A 26,196-nucleotide genomic window follows, 5' to 3' on the forward strand; every position below is an offset into this window, starting at 1 on the left:
GAAATGGGGAGAATTCCTATTGATCTAACATGGGAACATTATTCCCTTCTGATTAGGTTGGTTCATCGTTTATCTCCCCAAAATCTCTTATTTATATCCTGTTAGATAACTAGATCATCTCCTCTTCTCCTTCCTGATTTCTAAAAATAATGTCCTCCCTGTTGAGGAGATGGGACCTTTTTTTTTTTCAAAATGCCTTCTACAAATGCCCACATCTATTCCAGACTGTGCATCTTGCTTAAGCATAACAAACTGTTTTCTCCATTGCTATTAGAACTAGCATATATATTTTTAAGATCTACTCATTTTATACCCATATCACTCATCTCATGTCTAAATAAAAACCAGATTAAATTAGAGAGCGTGCTGTATATGCTGAGCTGATACTTGGCATATAAACTATATAACTTATAAACAATACTAGGAAGATCTAAAAGCCTTCACATTTCACTTTTTATTACATCTTATTTTCACTTGTAGCATGCATTTGTAATATTGTTCTGTAGCAATATTTTCATTTTCAATTTCATTTTTATTGACTGTTTCTCTTTTAGAAATCCCACTCACATAAATATGGTAATATGAGTTGTCTATGGATTATTCATTTATCCTGCTGACAACTAATCTGTCCAATGAATTAGAAAAAGTCACAGCACTGTGACATCTAATTATACTTTCCTTCTTTTTTTCTATGCTTTAGAGAAAAGCAAGGTCTTAGTATGCAATGTTGCATATAAAAAAAATGAGTTAAAATATTTTTCTTTTAATTTTCTAGCCAGGTATCATGAAGATACATGATCTTCTGCAGAGAGTTGTAATGTTGTATTGAACATGGGAATTGTGACATAGCATGAAGTTAAATTAAAAATGTGGATTATTTCTGCCCCTAGCTACAGTTCCTCCATATGTAAAAATGCTTATATCTGAGCAGATTGCTTCATCCAGATGAGGATTTGTTCCATAACCCAATCTTTCCACCTTCATGGATTGTACTTTTCTCTTCTCAGGAGATTTGAACTCTCTCAACTCTTGAAACTGTTGACCTGGAATCAACCACTTAGAGAAGCATGGGAACAGCATTTGACATACACACCACCAATGAGAGTTTCTTAAACATGGTCCTGAGGACTGATGGAAAATAAAATTTGAACCTATAGTCCATGACACTTCTGGCAGCAGGAAAAGTCCTCAATAGCTTCTTTCATCACTAGCCATATGGGGGACATGGATGTGACTCCTAGTTCTTGAGTATGCTTCTGGTGCTTATACATATCCAAGGGCTACCTCTGAGAAGCAGGATTTACGAGTTGGGAGCTGCAGTTTCTATATGAAGAAAGTCAGTAGAAATAAGACATGTTACAGATCTTCAGCGTGAAGTGGAGGATCTCCTCCTTGCAAGCTGTATGGGAACTGCTGAATCACAGCCTGAACCTCTGACTGATCACCTGAGTGAGCAATAAGTCAGCCACGGGAGCACAGGTGAAGGCAATTCACCTCTGCTGCCGAAAGGATGGAGCCTGGTTGCACCTCTCTAGACGCATTTAAGAGCTGACTGCCAGGAGGGAAGGATCTCTTCTGGAGATCCACTTTGCTGAAGTTTCATAAGTGAGCCTAGGATACAGGTAAGCATCCTATCTTTTCTGCTTTGATGTAATTGCTACGTAGGCAGGCTCTCTGGTATACTTCATAACTATAACAGCTGTACATTCATTGATTGTACACAAGCTCATGCTCCAAAGGAGGTAACCTACCCTGAGCAACACTTCTCTCTAATTTGATGACTGCTCGCTGAAGAAGAGGATACCTCTATGAACATTACTACTTTTAACTCCTATTAAGACATTTTCTACTAGTTGAACTGTTCAAATGTTGGCTCTCATCTAACTAAGAACAGGGAAGAGAGATGTTTTGTTTAGTTCTACGTTCATCCTACAGATCAAGTCCTACAAAAGCTTATATTTGCCAGCTGGCAAAAAGCCATGAACCTTATTGTTTTTATCATGCCTCTAGTCTTTAGTGAATGCTATTGCTGACACCGAAGTCATTGTGCCCTTGTGTGTGTGTGTGGTTTATTGTCCTTTTGCCAGCAGAGCTGCGGAGTGCCTCACAGTCAGTGAAAGGAGAAAGATGCAGTGGAGAGAAGCAGTAGGCAGACAAAGGTAAGCCCTGCTCTCCAGAAGTAGTTTGGGCTTTGGAAGAGGTGTCAATATTATCAGTAGTGTTCTTAAAAGCACATGTTCTTTTTCTTGCATGCAGTATTTTTTTACTGTCAACTTCATGCAGAGTTCTCTGCATTGGTTTTTACTTGGATGACTAACAGAAAATTTCACCCACCAATGGGCAAAGCAATGCAAACTGTACTATAATCCAGCTGAAGGACGTCAGAAAGAAAATAACGAGATTGTTGCAAATCTGCGTATGCCTTAAACTTAATAAAACACCAAGTTTATTAGCCACAACTAAATGTGGTGTTGTTAATAACAGTTCAGAAATTGGAGGCTAAGAGCCATGCAATCATCGAGATTCACAGTTATGATTTAGCTGCTAAGCCCCAGGCTAATTGGTATTGACAATATCTGCTGGTCAATCTAAAGCAGATGTTGGAAATTAGAGGCTAAATCATGTAATCCTGCATGTCAAAGGTTTATCCAAAAGCCCTATTTATGGAATACCATTGTTTTGTTGTTTGTTTTTTTTTTCCTCAGTAATAATTGAAAGATGTGGCTTAGAACCATAACTGACAAAAGCACATTTTAATAACTATTCTGGGCTTATCTCAATGTGCATATAAGAGCATGCCTATTTGGAGGATTTCTGGCTCTTACATACTCATTTTATAATGCCTGCTGATTTTGGCAAACAGCCATGTAAAGGCAAATATAAAATTTTCCTGCAAGTTTCCCATAATCAGTTACACTACAGTTTACCATGTTACATACTTTAAGAGCACGTTTGTTCGCAGAGATATGAGACAAAGGCACAGAATTGTCCCCGGAAGAATCTGAGTAAGGGAGAAAAGCTCTGGGAAAGGATTTGGTCAATTGCTTCAGCCTGCCACTGGTCACAATGGTCCTTACTTATATTTTTAGAGGATTATTTCCAAAATTTGGACTGAATACATTAAAGTATTTCAGTGGCCTTACTGGCTTTTGAAACCTGATGTGGCCTAAGATTTCCTCAAGGTCTAAATGAGTATTCTGACATTTAAACTGTGCTTATAAGTAGTACCTGCTGCCTGACTGCTCTCACAATACTGAAGTGTTCAAGTCTTCATGGAACTTGGACGAAAAAGAGACAGAAGCTAATTCCCACCAGAAAGTAAAGGACATAGAATGTTTCTTCGCAATGTCTAATGCAGGAGCAAATGGGCTTCATCGTAACAGTGGGGCAGGCAAGGTGCATCTGCACCAATTCTCTCTTAAAGAGTGATCCCAGAGCAGATACAGCATGTTACTCATGCTATGGAACTTCAAAATCTTCTTTCCAGAGATGCATCAGCTCCTGGAGAGATCAATTGGCTTTGAAAAGACCTTTTACAAAATAAGTTTCTTCATAAAGTGTTTGTTTATTTAATTTTGAGAACAAATTGACTGAATGTGAAACTGTAAGGACTGCATTTTGTATCTGTCCTTGGACTTTGTGCACTAAGTTAGCATAGCAGCTGAAGGACTGATCATGCAACCACTAACAAGACAGCTGCTGGTTATCATTTCTTCACGCTATTCATATAAGCTCATTTGCAGTTCAGAAATCGCTCAAAGCCCAGGGGCTGATAGGAATCTTCCAAAATCTGTGTGAAAAATACATTGAGCCATGTTCTGTGACACAGCAGCACAAGTAATTCCAAACACCTCTTAAAGAACCTTTTTAAAAATAGGGTTTCCCACAAACACTTTGCTGGCTGAATATATGGAGCCTGATGGGACTTTTCACTTAATGGGAAATAATTCCAGCCCCATCTACTGAGCCATTCTAAATTTGCAGCAGATAGTACATTTAGAGAAAACACACAGAAAATGTACAACATTTGCCTTATTTAAATTGTAAGCTCTTCAGGGAAGAGGTATTTTCTTGCTATAATAAAAAGAGTTCCAGTAGCAGTCTTAACGCATTACAAGGCTCTTAATTAAAGAAAAGAATGTGCTAAAGTTCTGAGGCTCACTGAGTCCGTGGTCTTTCAGGTTCCTTCAAGCTTATGGGAATGTCTGTAGCAAAATAGCACAAATATTACCGGATACCATCTCCTACTGATTATTGCTTGTCATTTTCTAACTATTTCAAGAACAGTTTCCAATGACTTTACATTACTTTCAACAGTTGCAACCTTCAAGTACTCCACATTAAGCAGCAACGGGGACAAAACCAGCCAGCCTTTTGCAGAATTTACTCTTGAAATTTCAGTTGAGGTAAAGCCTGGGTTTATATGAAGTAGTTCACATCTTGCTAGTGTACAGTTGTGATCTCATAACTGGGGAATACTTAAGAAAACTGAAAGAGGGTGGAGATACAGTTAACTCAGTCTAGGAAAATATAATTATCTATCCAGTCCTTTCACTGCGGCAGCATTATATTTTACATCTGGGAAAGTCCACAGAAAGGCTAGATCCCATCCCACACTTGGGGGCTTGCACTGCTTCCTTCATCAGCACAAACCTGCTACAAATACTTCATTGGTCACACATTAACTGGATGCTGCAGAGTTCATCTTGCAGCTGTTGCTGGCAGACAGTCCCTGCATCATTACTGCTGGCCTTCTCCATCTTGGGCAGCGACCTGGTACCTGACATCCACTTGCAGCCATTTCTGGAAGTCAGAATCAGTTTTAGAGGTAGGTGTCAGACCAGCTGCCAGGTATGATAGATCTGGCTTTTGAGGACCCTATGCTGGAGGACTTGGAGGTACAGGGGCAGCTCCAATGAGATACCATGCTGGAGCAAGCTGAATTTCTGCCATTTAGACTATGATATGAAAACTAAAGCTCCTGACACTAGGAAGTGTTTATGGGCCTTTCCCCTACAGCAGTGGCAGATGAGTTCTTGGTGCCTTGAGTGCCTTTTCCATCAGTGAGAAATGAGTAGCTCTAGCAGCAGAAATAAAAATTCCATGAAGTACTGCATACAGCTTTAAGCTGAAATAGGGTATTGCAGCCACAAGCTGCACATTGATAGCAGAAAATAACTCAAGATTCAATATGTGTCTGCCCAGCAAATCTCTAGGGAAGGAGATACAGCTTGCCAGGTCTGGTACATACTTGAATTACACGAGAATAATTATGCTAAGTACCTTCAAAACACTTTCTAGAAGTTAGAAGAAATGTATGCATCAGCTCTTGTTTCAACACAGTACTACACTGCAAGAGAGTGATATGAAGGTGTTCCTATTCATTTGCTTCATGAACTGTGTGAAACAATGCCAGGAAAAGGTGCCTTTTTTTTTTTTTTTTTTTTTTTTTTTTTTTTTTAACAACCAGAAATATTTCCTGAATTTCTTTGATTGCAACTAGCTTTGCTCATACTCTTGTACTCTTTTGAATGCTTTTACATGTGGATATATATGCAGATCCCATGCAGAGTGCTGTACCAACGAGTTAACCTGGAGTTTTGCATGATTCATGTCATGTTAGTCCTGTACAGTGAATTGTTTAGACTGAAGAATCATCTCCAGACAGAACAAACCCAGCTCTCTTGGTCTTTTTTTCATAGGAGAGGTGCTCCAGCACTCTGAGCATCTTTGCAGCTCTCCTCTGGACCCACTCCAACAGATCTGAATCCTTCTCATGCTGTGGGTCTCAGACTTGGCTGCAGTACTCCGGATAGGACATTCCATCTGCTGGCTGGTCACCCCTCTTTTGATGCAATTCAGTTGCTGCTGGCTTTCCAGGTTGCAGGTGCATACTGCTGGCTCATGTCCAGCTTTTCATTGATCAGAACTCCCAAGCTCTTCTCTGCTGGGCTGCTCTCAACGAATTCTTCTCCTACTCTGTTCTAATATCTGGGATTGCCTGATCTGAATGTAACACCTTGAACATGGCCTTGTTGAACTTCATTAGGTTCTCACTGACCCACTTTTCATGCATGTGCAGGTCTCTCCAGTTGGTGTCCCTTCCTTCTATTTTATCAGCAGCACCATGAGCTTGTGTCATCAGCAAAACTTGCTGAGGGTACACTCAATCCACATTATCTAGTCCTTGGTAAAGGTGTTGGAGAGCACTGATACCAAAGCAGACCCCTGGGGGATATCACACATGAATGGCCTCTACCTGGACATAGAGCCATTGACCACAACACATTGGCTGTGACCATCCAAGCAATTCTTTATTCACTTAATATTTCAGCTTTCAAATCTGTGTCTCCATATTCATGTCCAGGTGGAATCCTGGAATTCTTTCCAGGCCACTCATGTCTGTACTTTTCCTTCTTATCCCTCAGTCTGACTAGCAGGTCCTTGTTCAGCCATGCCAGTATCCTCCCTTCTCTACTTGATTTTTTTCTGATGGTAGATAGAGAGTTTTTATGCTCTCAGAAAGTCATCCTTAAAGAGCTACCTGTTCTGTTTCTGTGTCCTTAAGTTTCCCAGGGGATTCCATCTAATAATTCCTTAAACAGCTGGAATATCCCTCTTCTGAAGTTCAGGGTCCTGACTGTTTATTGCCAGGCCCATATTCCTTAAGATCATGAACTCAAGTGGGTCATGGATGCTACAACTCAGAAAAAGAAAGCAGCCTTGGTGCTGTGATTAAACTGCATTTATAAGACATGATTCAGACACCTAAATTTAGGTGCGTACACTGTAGGTGTCTATGACAAGGCAGCTCTCTGTGGCACCATTGTCACAAAGGTGATTAAAAAGTCAATTCGGTTTCCTAAATCTTAGCTGTCTTGTGCCATTTGAGATTCTCATTTGACATTCTGTTACTCAGTTCACATGGAATTTGTGGCCTGCTGTAAGGCAAAGATCCCTCCAGAGACAAGACAGGATGTACTTGGGCTGGGACTTAATTCGGCTGCTCACACACAGGCATCTATTACCATCTGAGATCCCTTCAGAAGTCTAAGAAGCACACAGGACTGGAAGATGTGGCACACAGAACCTCGGTGAGCAGTTGATGTGTCCTGCCCTCCCCACTGGATCTAGGTAAGTAAATGTCTACGACCGAATGGCTGTGCAGATGTCCTTGTCTTGGCATTTGAATCATGTCCCTAGTCAATACACTTGGACAAGAGACACTGACACTTGACATGTTCATTAATCTAGACTCAACTGCAATGAAGGATTCTCAAGGAGGCACAAGGAGGATTCAGAGGATCCAGGACCTTGCATCACCTTTGGAAGCATGAAGCATATTGATTTGTGTGGAACGTTGCTGATCCAGAAGAGAAGGAGTCTACCATTGCTGGGGCCTTGTTCTCAACTTCTTTCCCTGGCTATGCTGAAATACAAGTAGTAACTGAAACATACTTCAGTTCTGAGAGAAGACCAAACCTATTCCTTTGATGCTGAGCAAATCTAACTTCAGGGAATATGCCTGCCAGCAGATTCCCAGAACTCTGCTAGTTCAAATCCCTGCCAGCACCCAGGATCACAGGGCTGTGTGGAGAGGAGCCCAGGGGACAAAAGAGGACAAATACCTCTCATTGAGAGCTCACTAGAGCTCTGATGGAGTTCTCCAAGTGTCCTTAATTCTATATCTGTTCAGTGTGCCCATGGTATTATCTGATTTTTAATTTTTGCACAGTTTCTGACGTATCTCATTATTACCTTGGCACCCGAGGGCTGTGATTTGCAGTACAGGGTCCATTCCAGACCATACTGAATTATATCAGAATTCCAAGGCATGTTTGGCAGCTGCTAATAGTGGCTGGCTATTTTTAGATTTATTTTTTATGTACTTCTCTCAGTTCAAATCTGTCCTATTTAAACTCTATTTAAAAATACAGACCAATTTCAGACCAGCAATATTTTTCTTTCAATTTCAGGGGTATATTTCTACTGCTTACAAAAAAGACCTTTTCACTTACCTTGCCTCTAATTCAATTTTTTTCTAGACTGTGTTGTAACTATTTTGAGCCTCAATCTTTATCTCACCAGGAACTGTGTGAAATTGTCTCTCAGAAAGAGGATTGAATTCCCTCTTGAACCCTTTGCACAAAGGGAAATTTTTTTCACATATCCAGTGATACCTATTTCTGTATTCTGAACATAAGCAGGTCAGTAGATACCAGATTTTTTTATGGCCCTGCCCCTCAGTCTTTGCTGTTTGAGTGCTGTCAGATTTGCACTGCTCTAATTCACAGAGCCAAATTCAGTGACCCCCAGTGCTTGACAATGGCTGGGGCCATTTGCCGAGCTCAGAGCAGCAGAGGGAGTGGGATTTGGCAGCTTCAGGGCCAGTAGCAGCAAGCAGAAGAAAACTTTTTCTGTCTTATCTCAGCTGAACCTACACAGCTATTGCCCTACGTGGACCTAATTTTGTCCAAAACTCATTGTTTTAGACAATGATAGGAGGGAAATGTCAAGGGAAAATGTACAGTCGATTTTCCAAAGCAGCTGCCAAAACTGTCACAAACATATACATACAGAGGAAATAATCATACAGTACTAGTGATGCTAAATCCTCTCTGAAGCTGTTTTTAGCATTTTGCTGAGTGATGACACTCCCAAAGGAAGGAGGTGTGCTCTGTAGTCTATCAGCAAAGTATGAAATGTATTAGTAGGTCATGCGAAGCTGATTTGGCAAAATCTCCAATGCCAGCACAGTTATTCCCATTTTGGTTACAGTTTCAAGTTTGTTGTAACATAGGAGCCACGTATACAAACACTTGACAAAGTGATAGGTAACAAATGAGGATTCTGCAACATGTAGCGCTATCACACTTCTAAAGCACTGTCTCCACAAAATAATTTCCCTAAGGCTGAAAGCCTGCTGGATTTCTGATTGCCAGAGATATCAGCTCCCACTTTCTAATGCTAGATTTCTTTGGAATGTGCAATGGAGCATGACAGCAGATGAAAAATCTGGCCTGTTTAGTGGCATGGTTTGGGGTTGAACATTGGAAAGGGGAACTAGCTTTTTTTTCTTAGTAGATCACTGCTTGAAGCTTCCTCAATACTGTGAAATACTTGTAATGATTACAACTACTGCAAATAAATGTATAGAAAGGGAAAAAGAAATCTAGAAACACAATTTGAATATAAAGACCTCCAGCTGGAAACATAGGGATAGACTCTTCTCTCTCTCTTTCTTGTATAAATTGGAATTATTCTAAATTTTAAAAGGAAAAGAACTTACCTTGTTACAAATTTGTGAGGTCATACAGTGGCTTCTGATTTGGAAGTGTGTAAAATATTTGATTTTTTTAAAAAGGAATAACTACTGTTTGTATTTACTTGAAATATTTGTAAAGTGAATGCATGCATTAACCAGATTATCACAGAATCCCAGCATTGCTGAGGCAGGCAGGGCCTGCTGGGTCCCCCAGTCCCAGCCCCGCTGCAGCAGGGCCACCAGAGCAGGGTGCCCAGGCCCACGGCCAGGCAGCTTCTGCAGACCTCCAAAGGAGACCCCACAGCCTCTGTGCAGCCTGTGCCAGTGCTCCGTCACCTGCACAGCACAGAAGTGCTGCCTGCTGTTCAGATGTGCCTCTTGTCCTGGTGCTGGGCTCTACTGAAAGAAGCTTGGCTCTGCCTTACTTGCACCTTCTCTCAGGTACTTACGGACATTGATGAGATCCCCTTAAGTCTCCTCTTCTCCAGGCTGAACTGCCCCAGCTCTCTCAGCCCCTCCTCATAGTAGGCATGTTGCAGTTCCCATTATCTTTGTGGCACTTCGATGATTCTGTCCATTATGATCACACCTCTCTTGTACTGGGAACCCAGAATTGGACCCAGTAATCCATGGATGGCTGCACCAGTGCTGAGGAAGTAGAAAGAATATATTTATCTTGCAATAAAATCAGAAAATCCATATGACTGAAAGGTTTGTCATTTCAGTTGTTGTCCATATCCGTGGTAATTCAAACAGCTCCATTTTCTCATCTGTGTGAGAGAGGTCCATATGGGACATAAAAGTTTGTGTCCTGATGGCTCTTTGGCTGGCAAAACAAATGAAAAATGGAAAGTTTATTTGTGTGGACAGATGGTTGCAGCAATTTCCTAGCTATATGTTTGACATGCTTTTGTCTAAAATAAGCACTAATCATGACTAGACAAAGCTGTCGAAACTGCCTCGAGAATACTGTAAGGACCTCTGTCTAACTGCCTGCAGAGAAAACCCAAAGTGCTGAAAACCCAACGCAGAGTTCTGCTCACAGCCAGCTTCAAAGGGATTGAAACCATTAATAAGAATGTTGGGGCCACTGAAAAAATCATGTGAATATTTGCTACCATATCAAGGCTACTGCAAGAAAGAGATCATCCTTTTTCTGTTTTTTGTTTATTTGTTTGTTCCATTGTTATTTCTTGTTTGTTTAAGTTACACTCCATCTTCTTAGAGGTAAAGGAACTAAAGCTGCACACACTATTCATGGATTGATGCTGGAGCATAGCAGTGTTTCCTATTTTGCTACTTCCTCCTTTCTCAGTAATTTCTGTCATTTGATTTGCTCTTTTCTTTCCACCAATGTTTTCAGAGAGCTAAATGCAGAAACTGCAGGATTTCTTTCCCAGTCATAATGGGTAATGACGAATCTATCTCTGTGCAAGTATAGGTAGGATTATTTTTCTCCAATGCATTAGTTTGCATTCCTTAATTTAATCCAATTCGAATTCATTTCCAGGCTTCCTCAGCTCATGGCTCCTGCTTCTCACATACGCATCTGTCTTTCTCTCCTTCTTCAGACACAACCAAATAATGTTGGCTTTGACAAAACTTACAAGTGTGAATGTTTAAAATCTAAGATTATTTCTGGCAAAGCTGAGACTTTGGCTCTTACAAATTCCTCTCTCACGTTTCTTCTCTGTGCTATCTACACCGGTGAGGCGCAGTCCCTCAGTATCAAATGTAAAGCACACAGCTAGTTCTGAGATGTTAAGCCAAACCTGCCAAGATTGCAGACTGGCGGAGAAGAACCTGCAGGGACAAGGCAAGACTGAAGTCAAGCTGGAGAATCAAGTGAGTCAGACAGGGTCAGAACCACCAAGGCATCAGAGTGGCACAGACCTATCTACAGGTAGCTCAGGCAAAGACCAAGGGCCTTTAGTGCAACTCCCAGGTCAAGGAGGGGATTTTTGAAGAGAGTTATCCCAGTTTTCCACACAACTCTTTTCCTAGCAGTTCAGCCTTAGATTAGACGGCTGCGCTACATCAGAGCTGGCCTTCAGCCCAAACAAATGAACCACTTTGGTGGTGGGCAAAGAAGCTGCAGAGCCTCCTACTATGGTCAGGACTCTGACGCTCATATTTATCCTTTTGTTCCACAAGAGACTCGAGATCACTGGTACTCAAAAAGTGGTGCTTGGACATCAAATTGCTCAGGAAAGATAGAATTGCATGGGAAGGTCACCAAGGTAGTTCTGGAACAAGTAGCAGCAAGCTCCTGGCAGAGCAGAGTTCTTGAAACCTCCTGGTCTTCTCTGAGGAAAGGATGCAGATTTCTTGCTTCTGTGCATTGTTTATTCATGCAGGAAGCTATGATTTTCTCATTTTCTCACGGAAACTTATTATAAAAAAAATTTGGGGGGTCTGTTGTCAACATCTCAGTCACTATCAGAAGTAATGAAAAACATTACTTACAAAACTTACTGGTCATCCCAGGAGATAATCTGAGGTATAACAGATATAACAGTCATAGCAATAAAATTCTACATTCCTTCATTGGGCAGTTTCTTAAAAATGTGTACCGTCTATGAAAAAGGAATATTTTTATTCTGTGTTATCAAAGGTTAGTTCAACTTGCAAGATTTTCTGAGTTTGCACAAAAGGAAAAAGTGCAATGTATTATTCTTAAGAGTAAAATGTTTATTGTACCAGGAAATAAGAGAAATAAGGTTGCATTTATGATTGTGAGACCAAGCTACTGGACTACAGATGTGATATAATTTGCTTTGTTCTCCTCATTTTAGACATGATTCCATTGTAATGTGAACAAGACTTTTGAAACCAGTGTGGAAAGGCACTTGAAAGCAAGCTCTCCCTTTCTCTGAGGAAGGCTTCCTTGAGAATCTGAATCATGATGTTGGGGGTAGTCACTGAATTCTTAATAGCTCCACTCTCAGGCAGAGTTGAGTGGGAGGAGCTCAGGTTGTGTAGGGGCAAATAGAACTGCCTACATGAGAGTGATTTTAATTTGAGCTCAATACCTTTAAAAATGGCTGAATTAGGCACAGTGTTGGCATAGGCTGTGCTGACTAAAAATCAACACCAGCATTATTGTTGGAAAATAACTATTACCCTATTTGATTTTTTCACATTACCATTACAGTGGGAAAGATTGTGTTTACTGCTTGTGAAATTCACTGTGAGAATGTGAGCGGATGATTTCATTTTTCTTTTTACTTTTCTTCTCCTGTTTCTTTTTTTTCTGACACAGTTTGTGTCACTGTGTTTTAAATTCCAAAACAAGGTCATAGCTGATTTTCTGCATGTGAGAGCTTCTTCCTTGCTGCTCCAGTTGCCAAGAAACACAAGCAATTGTAAATTTCCATACAAAGTTGAATCCAAAAACAACAGTTCAGATTTTCCATAGCACCTGTCAGGAAAACAGCCATATCCACTGACTTCAACAAACAAAAAGCTGTAACATAGAGCACTCTACATATTAACTCCAGTCAGAACAGCAGTAAGCCAAGTTTGAGAGGCTCTGACAGTCTCATATAGAAAGGATAAAAATACCAAGGAAAGAAGAACTGTCTGGAAAGACAGAAGTACTTAACAGCAAGGAACTGGGTGCTAAAACTGAAGAAAGTCTAGAACGGTCTAAGAGGAAAAAGATATATTTTAATCTCTAGTGAACCATAGACCGACAATACATACTGTTAAAATGTAAAAGCCCATTGCCTGGGATAGTTCCAGCTCAGGAAACAATCTTGTGCTAGCAGATGACACTTCATCATAGGCTTTCCTGTCTGGCCCGTTCATCTCTAGGCATAGAGACTGATTTTCACTTTTTTCTTTCTTTCCTTTTTTCTTCTGTTTTCTTACAGACCTTACATTGAAATAAGGGCAGAAAAAAAGATACTCCGCCATCTCTCAAGTGACCTAATCTATTTTTAATTCTCTCCTTCTATTTCTTCCTGCTAGTAAGAGATGAGAATAATAAGCCTTCTGATTGTTTTCTAAAGGCATGACATATTTTGATAGCCATATCAGTAGTAGGCAGCATCATCTTTTCTCATCATCATCTTTTTAACCGGTTAAGTGAGACAATACAGAAGTTAGCAAATATGGAAAATAAGATGAGTGACCTTTATAGTTTTGCATAGATCATCGATTTTGATAGAATGGCTTATTTAAACATACTCAGGAATTAATATACTCAGAAAAAATACAAAGCATTGTTTCGATACTCACGCTATCTAGAAACTATAAGATTTCTTGTTATTTAGTCATAAGCATACCCGAGTTGTGAATAAATATCAGATTTAAAAAGGAGCAAACTTCCTCAAAAGATGATTCAGAGCCCATGGATATTGATGGAGAATACTCATTTATACATGTATATTTTCTGATGGATTGGGATCTTTGATTATCTTCCTTCTTTTCTCTAATTTGCATTTTCTGGTATAATTCCATCATTCCTCCTTTTTGCTGTGATACAGTGTAAGCAGTAGATGATAAATGGTAGTAGAAACTTTACAAACAACAGATATTATAGTTACATTCTTACAAATTCTTACAGATGGGATCCTTATTATTTCAGTACACAGGCAAAGAATCCAAGGACATGGAAATGAACTGAAAAATGTAATGGACAGATAAATTTTGACTCGCACTTCCTTTGTCCTAGTAGACAAAGGGTTTCAAGTTGTACGAATGTGACTGTTAATAAATGTGACTCTTAATCAGCACCAAATTCTTCACTCAGAACTGGTTTTAAAATGCAAAAGTCACCTGAAGTATTTCCCTTAACATTTTGGTTCTCCCCAGCCCAACTCTTTTGAGAAAGAAAGGAATCAACAGCTCATTTGTTTCTATTGCAGGCTGAGATGTGATAGTACGCTGTATGGGAAATATTGAATCATGGCCTGAACCTCTGATTGATCACCCGAGGCAAGCAATGAGTTAGCTGTGGGAGCACAGGTGAAGGCAATTCACCTGTGTGATCAGAAGGGGCAGAGCCTGGCTCCACCTCTACTATACCTTATTTAAGGGCTGACTGCCCCTGAGGAAGGAAACTCTCTCTGAAGATTGTTCTTCTTGGAGTCTTTCTTTGTGAGCCTGGGGCACAGGTAAGCTTTCCATTTATTTCTAATTGTTCTTCTCTAATGTAATAATCTTTGTAGCTTAACCTCTCTGTATGCTTGTTGATTATATGTGTGCCAGCACTGTGTCACAGACAGGGAAGAATGTAGTGATGTCTATAACAAAAGCCCAATAGGGCATTCCAAACAGGTGAGGTTAATGCCAGGTACCTGGATTTTCATGGATGCTTCCTAAGAAGATGGAAGGAGGACAATGCCAAGAAATTTTCATGTAGAGATCAAACGTGAGTCAATAGAAATGTGTTTATTTGTCTAAATTCCTCTGAGGGGTAACTGAGTATGACACCAGAATATGGCTAACACACATACATTGTATTATGCTTCTCGAAAGAAGAGGTGTAGACTGGCTTAAATAAAAAACTTAGCCTGCTATCAGCAAAGCAAGTCATAGAGTGAACACCCATCCTTCACTCTAGGAAGTCAACAACTCCTTTAACAATCCTGCTTTCTCTTCCTCATGGTGCGATATGTTTGGTCCTATGTTACACTTAAGATTTTTTTTCAATTAAGTCAGTGTGGTCACAGATGAAATTAGGAGCAAGGTTTGATCCCCTGCACTCATTTCACCTTTTTTACCTTGCTATCACCCCCAAGAAGTGATGTTTCTTGGTAATAATAGGTTCACATCTAGTCTAGGATATTAATTGTTTTTACTTAAGTTCAAAGAGGCTTGGGAAGCATGCCAGATATCTTGAAGTCCATGATTCCTCCTCAGAAAATTCCAACACTTTACTTAACTGCAGTAAAAGAATCAGAGGCAGAGAGGACCTGGGATAGCACTGAGTTCGGTGGCACTCCTGTGAGATTTGTGCTCTACAAGTAAAAAATAATTATGTTGAAATGTATTAGGAAGATCACCTGCGAGAACCACAGGAATAAACTGTTCATTTAGCTCTTTGATTGTAACTTCATCCATATACTTATTCCCAAAGTGAGCCAGAATACATCGTCTCTATTAGAGGCTTACATCCTAAATTTTCCTTTTATATACATGCATTTTACAACTCTGTAAATCTGGCAGAACAACTTATATTTACAGCAGAAGGAATAGGTAGCTAATCAGAAATCTTATCTGAGATTACTATATTATGCAGGGCAAACCTCTGTGGGTTTATAACTGAATGGGAAGAAACTACTGCAGTTGCTATCCTGGCTTTAGGATGGCACTTCAACTGTTGCTTTGCACATAAGTCTCCACATAATTCTCCAGACAGAAGGAGCAATCAATTCTTATGTTCCCTGCATGCTGGCAGCCTGAAATGAAGCCTGCAGTCCAAGGATAAAGATCTCATCTGTGTCACCTTTATCTAAAATGAAAACCTGAGGGCTTCTTCTTCAAAATCTTCTAGGGCATTAAGCTAACAGGATGGAATGCTTGTTCAGCATTTGTTGCTAATTTCTCAGCACTAACAACTTCATCAAAAACGCATTCCACTTTCAAATCCTTTAGAGGAGAAAATGGGGAAGGTGCCAGGGTGAACTAGAAGTAAGAACGAAACTCTTCTGTTCTCCTCTGCCAGCTCCCTCATTCCCCATTCCACCTCATATTGTGATTATGGCTATTGAGGCTGCAACTCCGCACATTCTGCACTGCAGCGTGTTACAGTTGCATCTGCTAGTCACCTAGGGACCAGTTCTGTCACTGCGCCAAGCTGTGCAGAAGGCAATCTTGCTTTCAGGGTTGGAGGTGATAAATGAATATGGCCATATCTTCTTCAGAACATTTTCAGAATCATGTTAGGATGGCACTACAGCATGTTGTGGCTGCATTCAAACCTGGTTCTGGGAGTGGGCTCTGCAGTATGAGTGTGGACTTTCTTTCTTCCTCTCTTGTATACAGTGCTTTACTACCATTAAGAAATCAAGTCTACCTCCCTAGATCATCCTGAGGAAAATGAAGGAGCACTGTTTCTTATATACACCTTGAGAGCAGACTACAAACTTCTCAGAGCCAGGAGTTGCAAGTGAAATTGAAGGGAAAGAAAGTAAGATCTAGAATGCAGACTTGCTCTGACCATGGTAAAATAGAATGGGGGGAAATGGAGGAACATATAGAGTGGAGAATACATGATTCATAATCCTACATGATTGAGATGAGTAAAAATAAAGGAAAGAAAGCTGGACTGAACCAAAAGTAGGGAGAAGGGAGCTTGAGCTCAGATAGAAATCTGACAACTCAGGGAGATGTTTTTCATATACATATGAGAAAAACTCAGTGATAAGAATGTTCTAGCATCCTAATGTATAGACTTGCACAAGATAAGTCAACCATACTCTAAACATTGTCCCACTGTCTTTTGCTTTCAATTCCCAGAGCAAATTTGGTCACCAAGGTTTTAACTGGTCTGTGGACTTCACTTAGTTTTATCCCCAGAAAAAGGAAAAAGCTTGCTTATTTCAAATGGTACTCTTCCTCTCAAGAGGAAGCCAATGCCTGCTGCTGACTCAGGTGCCAGATGGTGCACTGAGATTTATTTAGACATGATCCACTTAACAGGAAGGAGTGTTGTTCACATTAGATGATACCTGATAAAGGGTCAAACTACAGTAGGCTGATGAGACTGAATGTAAAGTGATGCTGGGCCCAGCACCGCCTTTCTGGACTAGATTAGGGAAGAAAGGAGTGCTGAAGAAGAGTGGGGAAAAAAAGAAGCTTTATGTACTTGTGTTTGTTTGCTGTGACTGTCTGAAAGTGGGTTTTTGCTAGTCTGCCTGAAAAAGATACCACAGATGCTGCCTTTGAAACTTCCTCTCGTCATTTCTTAGCTAAAGGAACCAGTCTTCCCTTCAAAAGATTGGGATAGCGTGTAGCCTTTCATGTTATATGGGACCTGTTAGATCAGGGCTTGAGTTGGTGATGGAGCATCCTGTGAAGGGGTGTGCCTGGCCCAGGGAACACAGGCACATTGTTTGCACCTGTGCCCAGAAGGAGTGCACCCAGGGTGGAGCCACTCTGTGCTCCTATAAGGACAGCCACTGGAGGGAAAACAGCTCTTGTGCCTGTGCTGCTTCTTGAGAGGGAGTGCTGTGCAGCTAGAGAAGTGGCCTCTTCATCAATAGGGTGAGTTCAGCTCTTCTTTCTGTATGTGGTTATTGGCCTACCTGTGAATACTTTGCCTGGTATCTCCAAGGATCTGTCAGAAGCAACATTGCTTCTTTGTGAGCAGAGTGCAGGTATGTGATAAATAACCCAGGAATCCATGCCATCTCTCTTATATAGCTGTGTGGAAAGATATATTTGTGAAGCTAATCTGAGCAACCAGCATCTGTTTATTTATTCATAGCAATAAGGCACAAGCAGTGAGTCATAATGTCCATAAGGACAATCAAAATTCTTTGGGTTCTTCTTAATTAAAATTGCCAAAATGACATTGTCTTACTGTAGTTTTTCATCTACAATGCTTAGATCTCTTTGTGAAACAGTTAAGAAATTAATATGTCACATCCAGATCAAAATGTCTGACTACCAGGGCATAAGTATCAGAAGTAAGATCCTCAACTTAGTGTCTTCAAAGTCATTAATAATCTGTTACTGGGCCCAACCAGAAGGATTTTTTTTTTTAATCTTCTTTCAGAGTAACCATGCTTCTAATCAAGTAGCAAACCAAATCTCCACAAAACTGGTACTACACCAACTGCTGGAGCTGCCAGCTGATCCAAGCATGGCATCTTATTTGCTTGGGACAGCTGTCCTTTGTCCCTGCCTGCTGTGGCTGCTCTCAGCTGGCCTTTGCTTCCCAGTACTTTCGAGCTGCTTACCTGTGAGGCTACTTCTCACCCAAACTGTGCTGCTATAACTCCACCTGCCTGGGACCACTCAAGTGCTTGAGACATCAGCAAGTTTCAACACAAAAGTCAAGTCCTTGTGTCAGGAGATTCTTCATGTGAACCTTTAATTTTTGGGTACTATCTGGAAATCGGTTCAAAGTAGCACAGTGCCAAACTTACCACAATATTCTGTCAAGATACTGTATACTAATATTTTGTTTGCTGTTCATGCAATTCTAGCTCATTTGGGATGCTCTGAAGGGCTTGTTTTCCTTAGCTTGTTTGTTAGGCGGATTCAAACAAAGTGTCATATCTGCTTAGGTCCTTTTAGCCAAGGTTTCTGTTTGCCACACCAGCCAATGGCAATGAATCATGGGAGAGGAATCTTAGTATTTAGGATGTAATGAGCTGAAGGGTCACTAATAATTGTTTCTAAATTACTTTTAAAGCCACTTAAAGTCTAGCTCAGTGATGTTCTGCAAATTTGAGTTTAATGACTTAATTAAGACCTCCATAGAAAGAGAACTTGCTTTTGTTTGATCTTGAATTTGATACCTAATAATTTCCCTGAGTGTTCTGTAGCTCCCATACTGTGAGAAATAATGATTTGTCACTCCTTAATTATCCTCTTTGCATCACTTATGGTATCCTACTTACCACATTTCCTCCTTCCCTCTCACAACTGTTTTCCAAGTTGAAGAGGTCAGGACTACTTACTCTTTTCATGTGGAAGTTATTCAATTTTTGCATATCAACTCTGCCTTTCTTAGCTTCCTTGCTCAGGTGCAACCCTTATGAGATGAATATCAAGAACTTAATGAAATGTGAAATCTGACTGTAAAAACAAAATGTTAATTCTTGGCATTTTTTTCCTATTTTTGACACAGTGTTAATCCCTGAGAGCTCTTCTGTCTTAGATTGTGACAGCTTTACGTGTCTTCTGCAAGGATTTTTTTTTTCTGAAAGATTTTAAATATCTATGTGTTTAAACAACTGTAATTATCTGCTCTTTGATACCTTCAAAAGACCATAATAAGTTTGTAAATGAAATATGTGCTGAGTTTCCTCTATCTCATATTTATACTTCACTCACTGATTTTAGTCTGTTATAGTTTCTACAGATTTGTTTGGTACAAAAAATGAGGCTTACCTGCCTCTGAACAAGCTCTGTAGTTCCTCTTGAGACTCTTGACAACTCTGCTTTTATTTTAATATATAGAAGGACCCACCATGGATACATCTAGCTCAATCCTTATATTTGTTAAAAGAAGCATGTAGGTTTATGAATATGAATAAACCAATAAGATACTATAGAGTTCAATGCTGGAAAAGTTTCAGGTAAACATAGCAAGAAATAGTTTTCAGTGAACCATTCATTTTTCTTTTACTTTCCCTTTACTTCCCTTATACTCGAGTCTTAGACTTGGTTCTCAAGAAAAGAATGTTACTTCCAGAGCAACACTAATAATGCATGTGTTTGGGATTTATTTTCCCTTTAACTTGAGTAATTCTGGTCTTGGAGAGAGGTTGCTGGCAGTTCTTTCCACCATAATCTGAAGGCAAATGTCTGTCTTCTCCTACGAAAATAAAGAATAATGTGGGGTACAGTCTTAATGTGAATGTGATGAGACACTCATGTCTTCTTCATTGTGTTCAGAGACCTGCCAAGTTCTGGGAATGAACTTCTTTATACAGAAGAGAATATATTTATATACTAAAATCTGATTCTGGAAGTAAAGAATTTATTTACTTAGTGATTAATTAGGAGTTGCTTTCAGGCTGCTCATAAGTATGTACAAATTATTTATTCCTACTCTGTGGTCCTTACTCAGAACAAATTGTACACAACAGTCTGTAAGCCTGAAACATCTCAGAATTTTCAAGAAATCTGGTGTCACAGCACTGAATGGATTTATTTCTTTTTTCCTAAAGGGATCAACCTTCCTGCTCACAGGCTTCCATGGCCATGCAGAAATTTTTTTTAAACTCCTCTTCGAGTTCCATGTGGCAAGAAACAGGTTAGTAAAGTGACAAGCTGGGGGAAAAAAAAAAAAGAGTAAGCTGGTCTTCATGGTTAAATCAACAGCCATACACAAATAACATCCTACTTTGCAAAAAAAATGTTTGCAATGATGACGAGCAAGATCCCTGGGATTAAAAGAGCTTAGGACAGTAAGAGGATGAAGATACTAAAGATGCTCTGCTAGCAGTTGGACTCGCATAAGTATAAATAAAACACCGTTCATTTCCTTTTCTTTTTACAGAACATTTTCTCATCTTACTGAAACAGAAATATTATGTTATCCCTAAAATCATCAACTGCAGACTTATGTAACAATAGAAGCTGTTTTCCAGGAACAATATTAATTGCAGTCTATTATAAGCCCTGGAAAACATTTTTCAGTGTTATGAGTCATGCTTTTTCTCATCAGGCTAAGTGCTGTGAACTGCATTTCCTGAAAACAATACCTTTACTCAGTGCAGGGGCTGTGTTAGCATTGACATCTGATGGCTTTCCAATGTTTTATTCTGAAATAGAATGGGCGCTTGTGGAAGGACTGGAATGGCATCACCTTTATTTGGAGTTCTGCAGTGGACATCTAATGCTGCCATAGCAACAGATCCCTGAGTTGTTTGAATTTAAAGCCACTGCATCCATATTCCATGTTGCGATGGGAAACAGGAGTACTGATGGCCTCTGTTCACCCTAATTTTGGCCCTCTGAATACCTGCAGCAGTCTATACTTCTGCTGTAAGGGCTGTATTTCCCTAGGGTTTTGTGCTAAGTCTTGTGCTTCTCCAGTTCTTCCTTTCTTCTGACCTAAAATTTTGTCAATGCCAGATTCTGGGGAGCTAGAGCTTCATGTGCATCTGTATTTATATACCCAGACATCAAAGCTGTCCTTGAAGTCTGATATTTCAATAGTAGTGTCTTGATGTTGCTATTAGTTTGCAAAGCGTTATCACTGGATATGTAAATATACATCAAAACACAGAAATATCTATATGTATATACTGCACCCCTAATCACAAACAAGGGACAGTAAAATATGCCTTTTACCAGACACATAGTAACATTCTTCCTGGGCTTAGCAGAGATCTGGTGTAAGATACTAAAACATTGTAACTTCTAAGTAGAGAAGTAAAGTTTTTATGGATGAGATATTTAAAATTCAAGGAATCATAGAATTATTAAAGTTAGAAACAACCACTAAAACAATCTAGTCCAACCATCAGCCCACCCCCACCATGCTCGCTGTCCATGTCCATCAGTGCCACATCCACGTGGTTCTCGAACATCTTCTGGGACAGTGACTCTACCACCACCCTGGGCAGCGGCAGCCTGTGCCACTGCATTACTGCTCTTTTAGAGAAGATGGGTTTTTTTTGCCAATTTCCAACCTGAATCTCCCCTTTTGCAGTGTAAGGCCATTCTCTCTCATCCTATTGCTGTCACCTCAGAGAAGAAGTTGATCCCTACCTTGCCATGATTTCAGGGAGTTGTAGGGTGATAAGGTCTCCCCTCCTTGTTCTGCAAGTTTGCAGAATATAAATTATTTGGGTTGGAAGGGACCTTTAAGATCACCTAGTTCCAACCTCTCTGCTATGTGCAGGGACACCTCCCTCTACACCAGATTGCTCAAAGCCCTGTCCAGCCTGGCCTTGAATGCTTCCAGGGAGGGGGCATTCATAACCTCACTGAGCAACCTGTTCCACTGTCTCACCACCCTCACAGTAAAGATTTCTTCCTAATATCTAATTTGAAATTACTCTCTTCCAGTTTAAAGCCTTTTCCCCTTGTCCTGTTGCTACATGCACTTTGGAGTCTCTCCCCAGCTTTCCTGTCCCCTTCAGGGACTGAAAGGCTGCTACAAGGTTGTACTGTAGCCTTCTCTTCTCCAAGCTGAAGAGCCCTGACTCTCTCAGCCTGTCTTCATAGGGGAGGTGCTCCAGCCCTCTGATCATCTTCATGGCCCTCCTCTGGACCCTCTCCAACAGTCCTGTATCCTTCTTGTGCTGGGAGCCCCAGAACTGGATGCAGTATTCCAGGTGGGGTCCCACAAGACTGGAGTAAAGGGACGGAATTGCGTCCCTCAATCTGCTGGTCACACTTCTCTTTATGCAACCTAGAGTATAGTTGGCCTTCTGGGCTGTAAGCGTGCATTGCTAGCTCATGTTGAATCTTTTATCAATGTCATTGAACAATCCTAGTTCCCCCAGATAAGACCAATAAGACTTGTGCTCCAGACTCTTCACAGCTTCACTGCACTTCTCTGGACATGCTCCAGAACTTCAATGTCTTTTTTTGTAGTGAGGGCCCTACATCTCAACACAGCGCTCAAGATGCAGCTTCACTTTTCAGCATCCCTTTTCTGTACTGAGTGCAATTCTGGAGTCACATCTTTTCTCAATTGTTAGCACCTTTCCAAGTAATATTGGGTTTTCTCTCTTTATTCACAGCCGTTTCTGTTCTAAACTCTGCTCCACATGCTCTCAGGTCAATCATGTCACTCTGATGGAGTAAAGGTCTAAAGGTAAATTATGTCTGTGTTTCCTTTTATGTATTTTTGTGCAAGTGATTGTACTGGGTATCTTTGTGGTGATTGAGAATCAGGTGTCTCAGTGTATTTTCTGGTTCTCCTGTAATTTGCAAATGCTTGCAGTCAGAAATGGTGCATTACAAAGAGCTGCTGTCTATTAAAAAATCACCAGTGGGAATCCATCAGTGAGATTTTATGTTCCATTAGTGAAATTTCCATTAGTGAAATTAGTTATACAGCCAACATAACCATCTATTACGTGTTGGATCAACACTCCTCTCCCTTCCTGCCTTGGAACAGGCACACAATTCATGGCACTGCTACAACAGGGAAATAAAAAAAGGAGTGTTTTTGGATAGAGTCTGTGTTATAAAGTCAAAATTTGCCTGTGAAGGGAAATACATCCATAGGAATACTGTTAAACAGCTATTACTGAAACAGTGTAGCAACATATGTAGGTAGCTTTTCACTGTATTTAGAATGTCACTTCTCAGTTTGGCATATGTATCTTCAAAACCATTTTAAGCCAAAAACAAAAACATGCTTGAAATCACATAGAGGTTCACAAAGGGACTAAAATTAGCTTACTCTCAGTGATGTAATTAAACCGGTAGAGATGATAAACTTCCCCGGAGATAAACTTCCTTAAATAAACTCTAGTTCTGCAATAGCATATTTTTTTTTCCCCACTAATAACAAAACACAAAAGCACAATTGAGTAAGCTGCTATACCTCATGGTGCCTATTGAATGAGAAGGCTCAACAGTGGGTCAGCCCAGCATCATATTTGGTTATGTTATCAGGACACGATTCTGAGTATGAGTATCTCCGAAGAACAGTTCCTCCCTAACAAAAAGTACTGGGGAATATTATTTCAGTTCTGACATTGAGATCCTAATACCACTCAGGGAGCACTGGGCATGTAGGTTGTTGCCTTTTCCCTGTCTAACACCTCAGTGCAATAGTGTGGAAAATAGGCTGTGAAGCACAATCTTCAATCACGTTGTTAAAAATAAACACCTTTATATTTTGTGACCAGAGGCTAGCACTGGCTCTATTTCTCTCCGTAAACTTTGCATCACCTCTGAAGATTAACCAGCTTGGGAGCTTTTAATATAACATCATCATTACATTTGCTATGGGTAAATTTACCAAAAATGTCTTTGCAGAGGAATAAATTGCAAGATAGAAAGGGAGATGAGAAATTACTATTAACAAGCTACTGCTTTGCAAAAGTTAGCTTATAAAAATGTCTGCTGGCTTTGGCACTACTCTTCATTCTCATTTTGGAGACTGGAGATTTGGTTACATTAAGATTTCTTACTTGTTCGAAAGTGTCCTCACATGTATAAATAAGAGGAGCTGCCGAGTTCTGAAAATAAATCACCAAGTTTGCTTGGAGAAGTTTTGGAATCCCCTTCGAGTTGGAAAATGGGGGGGGGGGAAGCTTATAATATCTATATTTGTCTTAAGAAAAATTATTTTTCAGTAGGTCATTGGATATTCACACAGTACTTCATCAGAGCCATCTTCCAAGGACAGGCTATAGCACTGAAGAAATGAGTGTGAGTCAAGATTGCTAGTTCTTTGTCAAACTCAAGCTATCCTGGAATAATCAAATATCCAACATCTACATAGAGAGCTTGGCCTGCTGATGAGAATTCCTTTTTGGAGTAGGAATGACATAGGAATGACAAAGGAATGCAGCAGCAGGAAACTAGAGGTTTATGAGCCAGGCAAGTAAAAGCAGTGCTGGGGCTCAGTACTCATCTTCCAACGTTTTGCAAGACATCTACTTGCTTATCTACGGGACTGGAGGAGAAGATGGAAAGATCCAATGCTGAGGTAATTGCTTTGCCAGACTTTATAGTTTTCTGACCACACTTCAGTTCTAAAACACAAAAATCATGTGGAAAAGAATCTTTACAGATGATTAAGTGGCCTGAAGTCTCATGGATGCATTCAGATATTACGGGAGTCATTAACATGTTAAAATGATAAAGAAAATGTCATGAATTTCTCCTGGAGATACAGGATTCTAAAATGATGGTAGTATGTTCCTATTATACAGTTTACTTCATATTTTTATTGTGTGAAAATGCACATCCCCAGAATTTTACACACAAATTGGTGCCTCATGATTCTTCCTTCCACGTGAAAGCAATAATTGAGCCATATTTTCAGTAAGTTGAGCTCCATAGATATATATATGTATTTAGGTGTGCAGATCCCAAAGCTATCCTTGTAGCCAAATGTTTTGATGTCTGTTACTTGAACGTAAATGTTGCAGACAGCGGTAAAAACACAAGTATGTTTTGTGCCAAATTATAGGTCTCAGTTTCCTGGGAAATTTGAGCGTATGAATTCAAATTTATATGAACAATATATCTATTGATACGTTATCTCTCTTTGGGCATATTCAAGTGAGAGACACTGGCTCTGCAGTTGAGAAGCTCCTTATCATTTAAATGATCAGGCACCCAAACGTAGTTTTCTGTCTTGAAACACTGCGGTGGCATTGCACTCATTCCCTGAACCACAAAAGATGTGTTGGATTGCTTCAGGCAGCATATTTTGCAGGGACTCCTCAGCACGCTCTTCTTTTTGCAGACCTGTTATACATTATCACTCTGGTCACAGGGAGGCAATAGGAAAAGCGTAAGCTTTGCAAATAGACGTGTCTGACACACAGCTCTCCCTCTGTTATATGGAAATCTTTATTTACAAGTTTACATTTTGCATATGTAAAGCATAAAATCTCTTGCTCCAGCCTTGCAGAGTGAGGGGAATGTGCACACATTCTCTTTAAAGTTATGAAGTTCATTCACAACAGTTGGTGGTACTCCCAGCTCTTCCAAAGAATCACGGAATCATTTGGATTGGAAGGGGCCCTCAAAGGCCATCTAGTCCAACTGCCCAGCAGCAGGATACCTGCAGTTAGGGCACTAGCTTCCCAGAGCTGCTCTTCTTGCCTGTCAGGACAGACAGGTTCCTCTATATAATATGTCAGCTGATATGGATTGTGGCAAAAGTTACCTCAGCTTTCTGGCTAAAGAATAAGCAAAAAGCTGTCCACTTTCCTGGCGAAATTCAAGCTGCGCAAACAGACCTTTTTTCTTGCAGTGATTTCTGCTGACACCTTTCTGACAAAGAAGGATGCCACAGGATGAGGAGGAGCACCTGGTGCCTTCTCCATTCTAACTTGCACACTGTCATTAGAGAGTAATTTTATAAACAAAGATTTTTCAGGATGTATTTCAGATTTGCAAAGCATGGTATTATCTCCATCCTCCTTCTAGTCACGTGTTCTGCCCTTTGGAAAGACTGCACACTGTCTACTGTTGACAGCTGTTTTGCATTTCAATACATGATCAGAAATGTAAAAAGGAGGATTTTTGAACGGGGACGGTTCCCACCTTCAGCTGACTTTCCAGAATGCAGTGGAATTGAATGACTTCGTCTCTCAGAG

The 26,196-nt window shown here is 40.2% G+C and overlaps 2 long non-coding RNA genes across 3 annotated transcripts; both read left to right on the forward strand.

Annotated features, from left to right (window-relative positions):
• Window positions 1-900: 900 nt before the first annotated feature.
• LOC122155228 lies at window positions 901-9,212 on the forward strand. Of its 2 annotated transcripts, none has more exons than XR_006167181.1 (4): window positions 901-1,622; window positions 2,088-2,159; window positions 6,920-7,134; window positions 7,255-9,212. It is a non-coding gene; the product is annotated as an uncharacterized LOC122155228 (long non-coding RNA). The 2 variants fall into 2 exon arrangements; XR_006167182.1 differs by having other exon boundaries at window positions 2,091-2,159.
• Window positions 9,213-14,264: 5,052 nt separating this feature from the next.
• Window positions 14,265-24,410, forward strand: LOC122154959. Its single transcript, XR_006167061.1, has 4 exons — window positions 14,265-14,385; window positions 20,119-20,204; window positions 22,648-22,721; window positions 24,217-24,410. It is a non-coding gene; the product is annotated as an uncharacterized LOC122154959 (long non-coding RNA).
• Window positions 24,411-26,196: the final 1,786 nt, after the last annotated feature.

This window comes from Centrocercus urophasianus, unplaced genomic scaffold, assembly GCF_019232065.1.
Source record: "Centrocercus urophasianus isolate 14NV4802_14NV808 unplaced genomic scaffold, USGS_Curo_1.0 seq_11, whole genome shotgun sequence".
In the NCBI taxonomy this organism is placed as follows: Eukaryota; Metazoa; Chordata; class Aves; order Galliformes; family Phasianidae; genus Centrocercus; species Centrocercus urophasianus.